This window comes from Diplotaxodon limnothrissa, linkage group LG16 (assembly GCF_057381915.1).
Source record: "Diplotaxodon limnothrissa isolate DT_005_m linkage group LG16, D_limnothrissa_male_GT1.1, whole genome shotgun sequence".
In the NCBI taxonomy this organism is placed as follows: Eukaryota; Metazoa; Chordata; class Actinopteri; order Cichliformes; family Cichlidae; genus Diplotaxodon; species Diplotaxodon limnothrissa.
In genome coordinates, this window is record NC_140611.1 from 4,927,167 (window position 1) to 4,938,862 (window position 11,696).

At 39.3% G+C, this 11,696-nt stretch overlaps 1 pseudogene; it reads left to right on the forward strand.

Annotated features, from left to right (window-relative positions):
• Window positions 1-5,563: 5,563 nt before the first annotated feature.
• Window positions 5,564-8,205, forward strand: LOC146615594 (uncharacterized; annotated as a pseudogene).
• Window positions 8,206-11,696: the final 3,491 nt, after the last annotated feature.

The window sequence follows — 11,696 nt, forward strand, 5'->3', positions numbered from 1 at the left end:
AGTTTGGCAGTATCCTTTGCGTGTCTTTAGACTTGGACTAGTGTCCAAAACACTAGATCAGCAAAAACATCAGAATATACACTCTTTTCCTCATTAATGATGCCTAATGATGAAAAACTAAGGATTCTACACTTGCCATTTTATCCTTTTATAAAGAGTTAGATTTTTAGAGAAAAACAAATTAAATTTTCATCTGATCAAAGTGAAACATAAATTTGAGTTATAGGGTAATCGATCAGTAAACAGACAGGACTGCATTAGATGGGAAAACTGAACCACAGTGTGCTCCACTGTTTTCTAAATGTATGCTATAGTGCAAACGTCATGCAGCAATACATTTTATTAATAATATTACGGAGATATAAATGATATAAATGTGACAATGAGAAGATGAATCATATCAGAATTTTTTCCCTTTTTCTTTTGTGAATTCTGTGATTAAGTTTAAAAACTGGAATCTGCTTTTCAAAGCTTTGGTCTTAACTGATTACAGGCTGTTTACTAACTGTGATTTTTGGTCATTAGTTTGTTTCTTTTTTTGAAATTGTATTCGCAATGTGTTTTATACTTTACTATTTTCAATATATAGCAAGTAACATTAAGTAAAATTCAAATTATTTGTACGCTGATTCTAAATTTAATAAAGATAAATCTTATACATTTTGGAAAATTGTTTTTTTCATTAGATTAACGGAATTAAGACTGGACTTCGGTCTTCAGTACTGTTTGGAGGGCTGGTGAAAATTAAATTAAATTAAAATTCCACCTGGTATCATCTCTGTGTTTCTGTAACATAAATAACGAGCCTACATTTTCCTCACGACACCAGCAAACAGGTCGACGGAACCTCGGTGTACCTGCATTCATCTTGCTCACCTGTTTAACCCCTGCTGCTGATTCAGGAAACATGCCCACGTTACCTGGTGATATTAATGTGGGCTACTGCTGCTCAATATAATGTTACGCCATTGCAATATTGTGCACAAAATATGCAAATGTAGTTTGTTTCCTGAGCACAGAGCTGTTGGAGCTTGTGTTTCCCTTCAGAGAGACCAATCTGGGTTAAAAAGGATAAACAGGCATTAAAAGAATCAGAATCAGAATCAGAATACTTTATTGATCCCTGGGGGAAATTATTTTTTGTTACAGTGCTCCATTTTAAACCAACATTAAGACAAGACAGACAATACGCTAACTAAGAATAGTACAATATATACATATATATACATACATACATACATAAGAATCAGAATCAGAATCAGAATGGGGTTTATTGCCAGATGTTGAGGTTTACAACATTAGGAAATTGCTGCGGTGCTTCAGTGCAAACATAGTGTCATAAATAGCACTTAAATAGACATGAAAAAAAAAAATAAAAGTAAGAATAAGAATTAAAAGTGCTATGTAGAAAGATATGTGCATGGGATATACATGAGATATATACATGAGAATAAGAATTATGAGTGCTACGTAGAAAGATATATACATGAGTGCAGGTGGTGATCAGTGCCAAACATGAAATGATGCAGTGACACAGCGTAGGGTCATGTGTTAGTGGCGGGGACAGTCATATGGTTATTGTTCATGTGTCCAACAGCAGAGGGGAAGAAACTGTTCTTATGGCGAGAGGTTCTGGTGCGAATGGACCGGAGCCTCCTGCCTGAGGGGAGCAGGTCAAACAGACTGTGTCCAGGGTGAGAAGGGTCAGCTGAGATCCGGGCTGCACGCCGCAGTGTCCTGGAGGTGTACAGGTCCTGCAAAGATGGGAGTCTGCAGCCAATCACCTTCTCAGCAGAGCGCACAACACGCTGCAGTCTCTGTTTGTCCCTGATAGTGGCTCCAGCGTACCACACGGTGATGGAGGAGGTGAGGATGGACTCGATGATTGCGGTGTAGAACTGCATCATCGTCCGTGTTGGCAGGTTGAATTTCTTCAGCTGCCTCAGGAAGTACAACCTCTGCTGGGCTTTCTTGATGACGGAGGTGATGGTGGGCTCCCACTTCAGGTCCTGGGTGAATGTGGTACCCAGGAAGCGGAATGAGTCCACAGAGGTGATGGGGGTGTCAGTCAGGATGATGGGGGGGAGTGGGGCTGTGTGCTTCCTGAAGTCCACAATAATCTCCACTGTCTTCTGGGCATTCAGCACCAGGTTGTTGTGGCTGCACCAGGACACCAGACGTTCAACCTCCCTCCTGTAGGCAGACTCATCCCCGTCCGAGATGAGCCCAATAACGGTGGTGTCATCTGCAAACTTGATTAGCTTGACAGACTGGTGGGTGGAGGTGCAGCAGTTGGTGTACAGGGAGAAGAGCAGAGGAGAAAGAACACAGCCCTGAGGGGAGCCGGTGCTTATAAATAAATATTTGGAAAAGAAACATGTGTAGTTGTAGCAGCAAACAGTGTGTTAAGTGGATGCGTTGTACAAAGGAGCGATGGACACTGAGAAAACTAAAAAAGCACTTTATAAACGAACCCACTTTATCAGCAGGTGATATCTGGTCACCGACAAACAGCTTTCAAAGCCTCTGCTGAGTTTTAGTTCTCAGTGGATGGTTAAACCCTGGGTGTAATTAACTAATGTAACTGTAAAAGGCTTGTTAGAAACCATGAAACACATACCAACTTCTTGATGTTAGAGAACTAAAAATGCTCAAGAATAAGACTATAAAGGCAAGGAGGTGTCCTTTATAAAACCTGTTAATAGCACCTCTAGATTTATGTCATAGTTTATAATACAACACTTGTATTTCAGTAATAGTCTATTTATTTGAATATAGTGGTGTAAAGTTCTTACCGCTTTTTCCATGGAAACTCCACACGAGTCCAGATTTCCGAGGACACAGCTCACATGGGAGTTATCTATGGTACTCCAACACGTTCTCACTCCCAACTCGTCAAATGTGCGACGCATGGTCAGGGTCCCTCTGCTTCACTTCACTTCACTACTCCCCTCGTGTCAAGAATTAACGTGCAGGGCACTCCTATTGAATACTGTTTTGCTCACCTAAACGTTGTTTATTGACGACAACAGATTGCCACGGAAGAGCCTGTTGTCGTTATATTTATATAGGCTATTTTCAAAATCACAGATTAAATTATATAATGTAAACAACTACCTGAGAGAAAATTATAGCAGATAAAATGAATTACAGATTATTACTTTTGTATATTGCATTGATGTTGTGAGTGATGTATGCTGGGTAATGTTACTGCTAGCACTTAGGTGACTTTATTGGACCAGTTTTATAAACTGTTCCTTTTCATAGTTGGAAATCCTTGTACATTTTTAACCTGTGGTTCTTTCTGTTACAGCTTTAACATATCTTCTCCAACTTCTCTCAATACATGCAGTCATTTTACTGTCTGCTTTGGATAATCACGCTCTTACGTATTAAAAAAATAAAAATAAAAAAATCAATAAAACAGAACAACTGTAATATTAGGCAAAACATTTTCGGTGCTTTTAAAGAATACACAGCGACTCCCTTTTTTTGATAAAGTGTTTTTTCATATTAGATCAGCGGCAGTGACGTCATCATACTCGATCATATCACAGGTAACTAAGAATGTGAATCTGTAGATTTTTTTATTTTATTTTTGTAATTTAAAACAAAAACTACAGAAAGAGTGAGCTCACAAGGTTGCTTTTAGCAGTTCTATGGGTGAAGATTACTAATTTCGTGCAACAGCAAATGACTTAACATTTAAGTGCATATATCTTGCCACACCACATGTGCGGTAAGCTAGCTAAATTAGTTTCTGTTAGCCAATTCAAGAGAACGTGTTGTTATGAGATAACAACAGAAGTGGGCGTGGTTTCTCTGTAGCGTTTATTAGGAGTGAAAGCAAAACCAACCAAACTTATCTGTATGTGACGACATCAACCTGCATCTGAACACAGCCAAGACCAAGGAGATGGTAATCGACTTCAGAAGAACAAAGCGATCTGAGCACTCTACCCTCTACATTGATGGAGAGGAGGTAGAAAGGGTAGAAAGCTTTAAATTCACATCTTGGCCGACCTTACCCGGTCCACAAACATTTCCCACCAGGTAGGGAAAGCACAACAAAGGCTGTACTTCCTCAGGAAACTACGCCAGGCCCAATTACCCCAGAGACTGCTAGTAAACTTCTACTGCTCCACCATTGAGAGCCTTCTGCTGCACACTATGGTTCAACTGCTGCACTGTGGAGGACAAGAGGAAACTGCAGCGGGTGGTGAGAGCAGCAGAGCAGGCAACTAGCACTTCACTAACCCCCCTCAGAGACATTTATACTGGCAGACTTCAGCAGATATCGAGTATCATCATCAAAGACCCCTCGCACCCTGGACACTCCCCCCCCCACCCCACCCCACCCTTCCCTTTGGTAAACGCTACAGGTCCATCAGGTCGAATACAAACTCAACAGAAGTTTTTACCCACAGGCTGTTAAACATGGCCTACCTCCTGATTGGAGGTTAACTGCACTGCCAATACTCATGGACATTACATCTTATTTATAATCCGTATTTCTATTTATACTTTAATGCAACCAACATTCCTACCTCTTTAAACTGTATTTATTATAACTTTATTTAGTATAGTGGCAACAGCACCCCCCCAACACACACACACTCAATGTGCAATACCACTGATCACACTGCACCTCTCAATGCACCTGCTCCTCAGATGGCATGTAAATGTATGTGTATATATATGTAAGCCTGAATGTGGAAATATGTGTGTGTATGTATGTATGCATACATATATGTATATATGCATATATGTATGTATGTGTGTGTATGTTTGTATGGGTGTATCCATATGTTTGCAGGTGTAACTTGTACATATCTTTCTTGTGTAAATATAAATTTGTCTGTGTTATTGTGTAGATACTTACGCTATTGTGTAGTTCACACACATGGAGAAATGCCAAACTGCGTTTCACTGTTCTTGTAACAGTGACAATAAAAAGCTATTCTATTCTATTCTATTCTCTTACGTATTAAAAAAAAAAACTAATAATAAAATCAATAAAAAGAACAACTGTAATATTAGGTAAAACATTTTCGGTGCTGTTCAAGATTACACGGTGACACCCTTTTTTTTTTTTTTAGTATTTTTTCATATTAGATCAGCGGCAGTGTCTGCAGAATTTTTTCTTTTATTTTTGTAATTTAAAACACAAAAAATACAGAAAGAGTGAGCTCACAAAGTTGATTTTAGCAGTTTTATGGGTGAAGATTAGCAATTTCGTGGAACAGCGAATCACTTAACATTTAAGTGCATATATCTTGCCACACCACATGTGCGGTAAGCTAGCTAAATTAGTTTTTTGTTAGCCAATTCAAGAGAACGTGTTGTTATGAGATAACAACAGAAGTGGGCGTGGTTTCTTTGTAGCGTTTATTAGGAGTGAAAGCAAAACCAACCAAACTTACCTGAATGAAGGTTTTAAAACAAGCTCCTCAACCATACCAACTGATATCTCTGCTTAACTTAAAACAATTTTAAATCTTTTTTTCTGTCAAACAACATAAACCAGAGGAAAACAGTGCTCGTGAAGACGTGAAGGCAAAGGATGTCGGGGAAAAGGTAAAGTGAAAACTATCTGCGCTACAGCTGGCCATATTATATACTGCAAAAACACAAGTATGATCTGCACAAGTAATTATATTTAATGAAAAGCCAGAAAATATGTTTGTCTTATTCAGTTTTTGTATGCAAATAATAAGAATGAAGAATGAAGTTAAATATTTTCAGCATAATCATAGAATGAGGAAAAATAATTTTTTTCTGTTTTGTTTTGACTCCGTATCAGCCGAGATAAATCAACATACAGACAGTATTGTTTTGTCTTATAGAAAGGAGCAACAGACGGCCTTATGCCGCTACATCACAGACACCCTGACCTACACAGTGACAGGATTCTGTGAGGGGTTCTCTAAATGGCTGCTGTGGACAGAGACTGAGTTAGACACCTTGATGGATATCAAAGATGGCATTGACGCACTAGACCTGAAAATCACACATGTTTACAATTCAGAGGAAAAATGCACGGCCTTTCTGAAATTCATAAAGAACAAAGTAAGTGCAGATAGCAGGCGTGAAAAGCTGGAGAAGGAGCTGACTGAAGTGTTGGAGTACGTTTTGAGAGGCCAGGAGAAACTCGAGCCTTTCTTGGATGCAGTGGAGAAGCTGGCAGTCACCTCACTGCAAGTATTTAGAGAAAACCAGGAGTTACACCTGCCTGAAGGGATCAGACTTGAACATATTCAGTCTGTCATCAGTGCTGCACAACAAATCTGCCCTCTGCTGCTGGAGTTTAAAAGAGATTCAAAAGTCTTCTTCCTCCCCAAACTTGAGAATGTGGATGTGCTGGCATATCAGCTGGACAGATACATAGTGACCACCCAGATAATCCATGAGAAGCTGGAGGAAAGGTAACATCTAATAAAGAGCACATTTTGTTTTGAAGCAAGAACACATAAGAAGTGTAACTGTTTCTTCCACAGTGCCATAAATGATATCTAGCTGAAGAGCACAAAGGCCGTGGTAGACTTGAATGTGGATTTGTCTGAGGCTGGCATACAAAGTATGCTTCATCATATTTATCTGCTTGAAGAAATCAGGTAATTCTATCAGTACACAGCATCACTCACAAATCTTTATCTGTCAGAATAATATCTGAAATTCCATATCTCTAAAGTGAGGCGTTTATGATGCTATTTATGGTCATGTGAGAGATTTAAAGAAACCATTGTGAATCAGTGGGTCAGCAAAATAAATAGATTGTTTTTAAGTTTAATAAGGATTTTTGTCAAAACATTACCAGGTTAATTTTGTACCTCAAAAAATTGAAAAAAGAAAAGATTGTAGAACATTAACAAATGCACCATAAATGAACAGCTGGATGTTTTCACTAATACTAGTGGTCCAACTAGAACTTAGCTCACAATAAAAGAATCTATCAAATTATTGCAATTAAAGAAGAAAATGCAGTTCTCTTTGTTTGTTTGTTTTTAAACTTTGGAATTATTTTTCAACAAAGACTACAAATGGATGGTTGTTGGCAAACACCTACTGGAAAGGTTGTTACCATCAGATGTCAACTGCACACTCTCAGTGAAGGGGTGATTCTTCAGCCCCTTTAGTTGCTCCAACCTCTTTTGGTGCACTTGCTTGGGATGTGAGCCAGTACTGCCTTCTTTTCACATCGCATTGTTTCCATCCTTTACTAAAATAAGGTTTTTAGTCTAACTTTAATTTTGGCATTTTCAGGATGGACCCAAACTTCCGAATGGTGTTCATGTTCAAGGAAAAGGCTGGTGAGGATTTCATCAGTAAGTTTGAAGAACACCAGCCCAGGATGTTGAAGTTCCTAGATGAGCTGGAGCAGTGTGCTGTTCAGCTAGACAAGATGAGTAAGGGTTCAAAGATCTCCAGTGTGGCAGGCAGTTCAGCAGGGGCGATTGGTGGTGTGCTGTCCATTGTTGGCTTGGCGTTAATTCCTGTAACAGCAGGAGCATCACTAGCATTGACAATGACTGGTGTTGGGCTGGGAATCACCAGTGGTCTTAACAGTGCTGTGACCACTGGAGCAGAGATGAAAGTTAATCATAAGCATCAAACAAAAGCTGGTGAAGTTTTCAAGAACTTCATGGAAGATGTACAGAGTCTTCAAGATTGTCTGCAAAAAGTGACCGATCAACGAGTGTGTGGAATAGAAACAAGTAAGGTAGAGATGGCTGTGGGAGTAAGCAGGATTGCATCTAAAGTTTGGACTGTTGGAAAGGGCACTTTTGATTTAGTTACTGATGCTACCTCTGCTGCCAAAGTGTTTCCGAGTGCTGGTAAAGTTTTGGCTCAGGAAGGAAAAGCATTACGTAATGCAAGCAGGCTGGCCTCAGATATCCCAGATATTGGTGAGGCAGCTCTCAAAGGATCTCTTGCTCTCTCTCAAAGACATCAAGGGGTGGGATCATCGCTCTCAATGATCTCTTCCTTGGCATGGATATTTTCTTCATCTACAGAGACGGCACCAGTCTGGCAAAAGGCTGTGAGGCAAAAGTTTCCCAGGTCATCCAAGCCAGAGCTGCACTTTGGAGCTCAGAGATCGACTCATGGCAGAAGATTTGTGACTCTCTGAAGAAAGGTCTTCGAAAATCAGAGAAAAACAAAGGCATCCTGGAAAGTCCATTTTATCCTGAGACAACAAGCTAAATCTCCATAGAAACAGAAGGTATAATCTCTGAGTACAGAGATTACTGCATTGTATGTACTAATGAAATTCCTTATTGTTTACTACAATTAATGCACAAAGGAAGTGAGATCAAATTTCATAATTCATTATGCTTTACCATATAAACAGTTACTGTTTCAATTTTTATATATATATATATATATATATATATATATATATATATATATATATATATATATATATATATATATATATATATATATTATGGCATGCCCTTTAGGAAAATATTACAGTTTTTCTCAGTTGCTTTGGTGCATTTCTCACAACAGAATTAAACTTTGCACAACAGTTAGTTCAACCTCCACAACATGTAGTCGTTTTGGCACAACCTTGTGGCGGTTTCATGTTCATTGCGTCCAAAGGCAAATGCCTTTGGACATGAAGCAGTTGAGTAAGTACAAATATCTAAAGAATGGTCACTTTTGACTTGCTATTCATCACTATCTCCTTTCTTTTATCATGAATGTCACAATTATTTATACTTGTACCGGCTGAATAGTCATTGTCCTTACAACTAATAGTCTTCATTTCATTGCTTGTGTCAGTGCACTCAAAATTGTTGAACATCTTGTCAAACACTTTGTACACCCATTTTGAAAACCCTATTTTTAAGGAGTTTCCATGAAACCCCTGCAAACGTTTGTATATCTTGACGAAGCGGGATTCAATCTTGCAAAAGGCGTGAACGAAATCACATTGGAGAAATAGCCACCATTGATATCCCAGGCCAACGAGGAGGAAATACAGTTTTTCTCAGTTGCTTTGGTGCATTTCTCACAACAGAATTGATCTCTGCACCACTACTAAGGCTCTTCTCAAAACAATTAGTGCAAACTGCAAAACATGGTGGATAACTTGCAAAAGTGAGTCACTTCATCAAAAAGAAAAGTCAGTTGTTCAAAATAAGTAGTCAATGCTTCAAAAGCAAGTCCCTTAATCAAAACAGATAATACATTCATCAAAAGCAAGTACTTATATCAATCAAAGTGTCAGGGCTGTCACAATTACAAGTCATTACACCAGCACCTTTGGTCACAAAATCAAATGGTTTGAACATGTTCTCATTGTGACGGATTTCTTTGTAGGTGCTTCCCAATGACATGTCAAGTCTGGACAGCATGCATGGCATGTTGAAAACCATAAATTGTAAAGGAAAATCAAGACACTCCATATGCACTCTTGATAATATTTAATTGAAACTGTTCACAGCATTGTGCAAACTGGGGAAATACAGTAAATCAAACATTTTACAGCAAACATAAACTCACTTAGACAGTAAACCTCACTCCAGTGGTTATGAAACAAAAAAACAAAACTGAAAAACAGACACTGCTGCATATCAATCATTGATATCTAGACGCTCCCGTCTGTCTGCCCACATATTTGCATCAACATCACAGCGAATGTCAGCTCTATCGATGCATCGGGGAAAGTATCTTCTGGAGTGTCAACTCCACTCTCTGCAGGACTCTGCTGTGATGTCATCACAAGCTGCATCCATAGCTGCTAGCAGGGTCATTTGGGTATGTGGATGCCTGTCATATACCTTCCACCTCCAGGAAGAGAAAAACTCCTCAATTGGATTTAGGAATGGAGTGTAAGGAGGAAGAAACTCCATAAGTATCCTGTCGTGTGCTGCAAACCACTGCCCGACTACAGCAGAGTGATGGAAGCTAACATTATCCCAAACCACTACATACATTGTCCGATTGTCACCAGGATCATCCCTTTCATTTTGTGGGATTAGGTCCCTATAAAGAGCGTCCAGAAAAGCCAACCGGTGTTGTGTATTGTATGCACCAATACGAGGAATATGGGTGTGAACGCCATTTTCTGAGATTGCTGCACACATTGTAATACAGTTTTTCTCAGTTGCTTTGGTGCATTTCTCACAACAGAATTAAACTTTGCACAACAGTTAGTTCAACCTCCACAACATGTAGTCGTTTTGGCACAACCTTGTGGCGGTTTCATGTTCATTGCGTCCAAAGGCAAATGCCTTTGGACATGAAGCAGTTGAGTAAGTACAAATATCTAAAGAATGGTCACTTTTGACTTGCTATTCATCACTATCTCCTTTCTTTTATCATGAATGTCACAATTATTTATACTTGTACCGGCTGAATAGTCATTGTCCTTACAACTAATAGTCTTCATTTCATTGCTTGTGTCAGTGCACTCAAAATTGTTGAACATCTTGTCAAACACTTTGTACACCCATTTTGAAAACCCTATTTTTAAGGAGTTTCCATGAAACCCCTGCAAACGTTTGTATATCTTGACGAAGCGGGATTCAATCTTGCAAAAGGCGTGAACGAAATCACATTGGAGAAATAGCCACCATTGATGTCCCAGGCCAACGAGGAGGAAATATTACAATGTGTGCAGCAATCTCAGAAAATGGCATTCACACCCATATTCCTCGTATTGGTGCATACAATACACAACACCGGTTGGCTTTTCTGGACGCTCTTTATAGGGACCTAATCCCACAAAATGAAAGGGATGATCCTGGTGACAATCGGACAATGTATGTAGTGGTTTGGGATAATGTTAGCTTCCATCACTCTGCTGTAGTCGGGCAGTGGTTTGCAGCACACGACAGGATGCTTATGGAGTTTCTTCCTCCTTACACTCCATTCCTAAATCCAATTGAGGAGTTTTTCTCTTCCTGGAGGTGGAAGGTATATGACAGGCATCCACATACCCAAATGACCCTGCTAGCAGCTATGGATGCAGCTTGTGATGACATCACAGCAGAGTCCTGCAGAGGGTGGAGTTGACACTCCAGAAGATACTTTCCCCGATGCATCGATAGAGCTGACATTCGCTGTGATGTTGATGCAAATATGTGGGCAGACAGACGGGAGCGTCTAGATATCAATGATTGATATGCAGCAGTGTCTGTTTTTCAGTTTTGTTTTTTTGTTTCATAACCACTGGAGTGAGGTTTACTGTCTAAGTGAGTTTATGTTTGCTGTAAAATGTTTGATTTACTGTATTTCCCCAGTTTGCACAATGCTGTGAACAGTTTCAATTAAATATTATCAAGAGTGCATATGGAGTGTCTTGATTTTCCTTTACAATTTATGGTTTTCAACATGCCATGCATGCTGTCCAGACTTGACATGTCATTGGGAAGCACCTACAAAGAAATCCGTCACAATGAGAACATGTTCAAACCATTTGATTTTGTGACCAAAGGTGCTGGTGTAATGACTTGTAATTGTGACAGCCCTGACACTTTGATTGATATAAGTACTTGCTTTTGATGAATGTATTATCTGTTTTGATTAAGGGACTTGCTTTTGAAGCATTGACTACTTATTTTGAACAACTGACTTTTCTTTTTGATGAAGTGACTCACTTTTGCAAGTTATCCACCATGTTTTGCAGTTTGCACTAATTGTTTTGAGAAGAGCCTTAGTAGTGGTGCAGAGATCAATTCTGT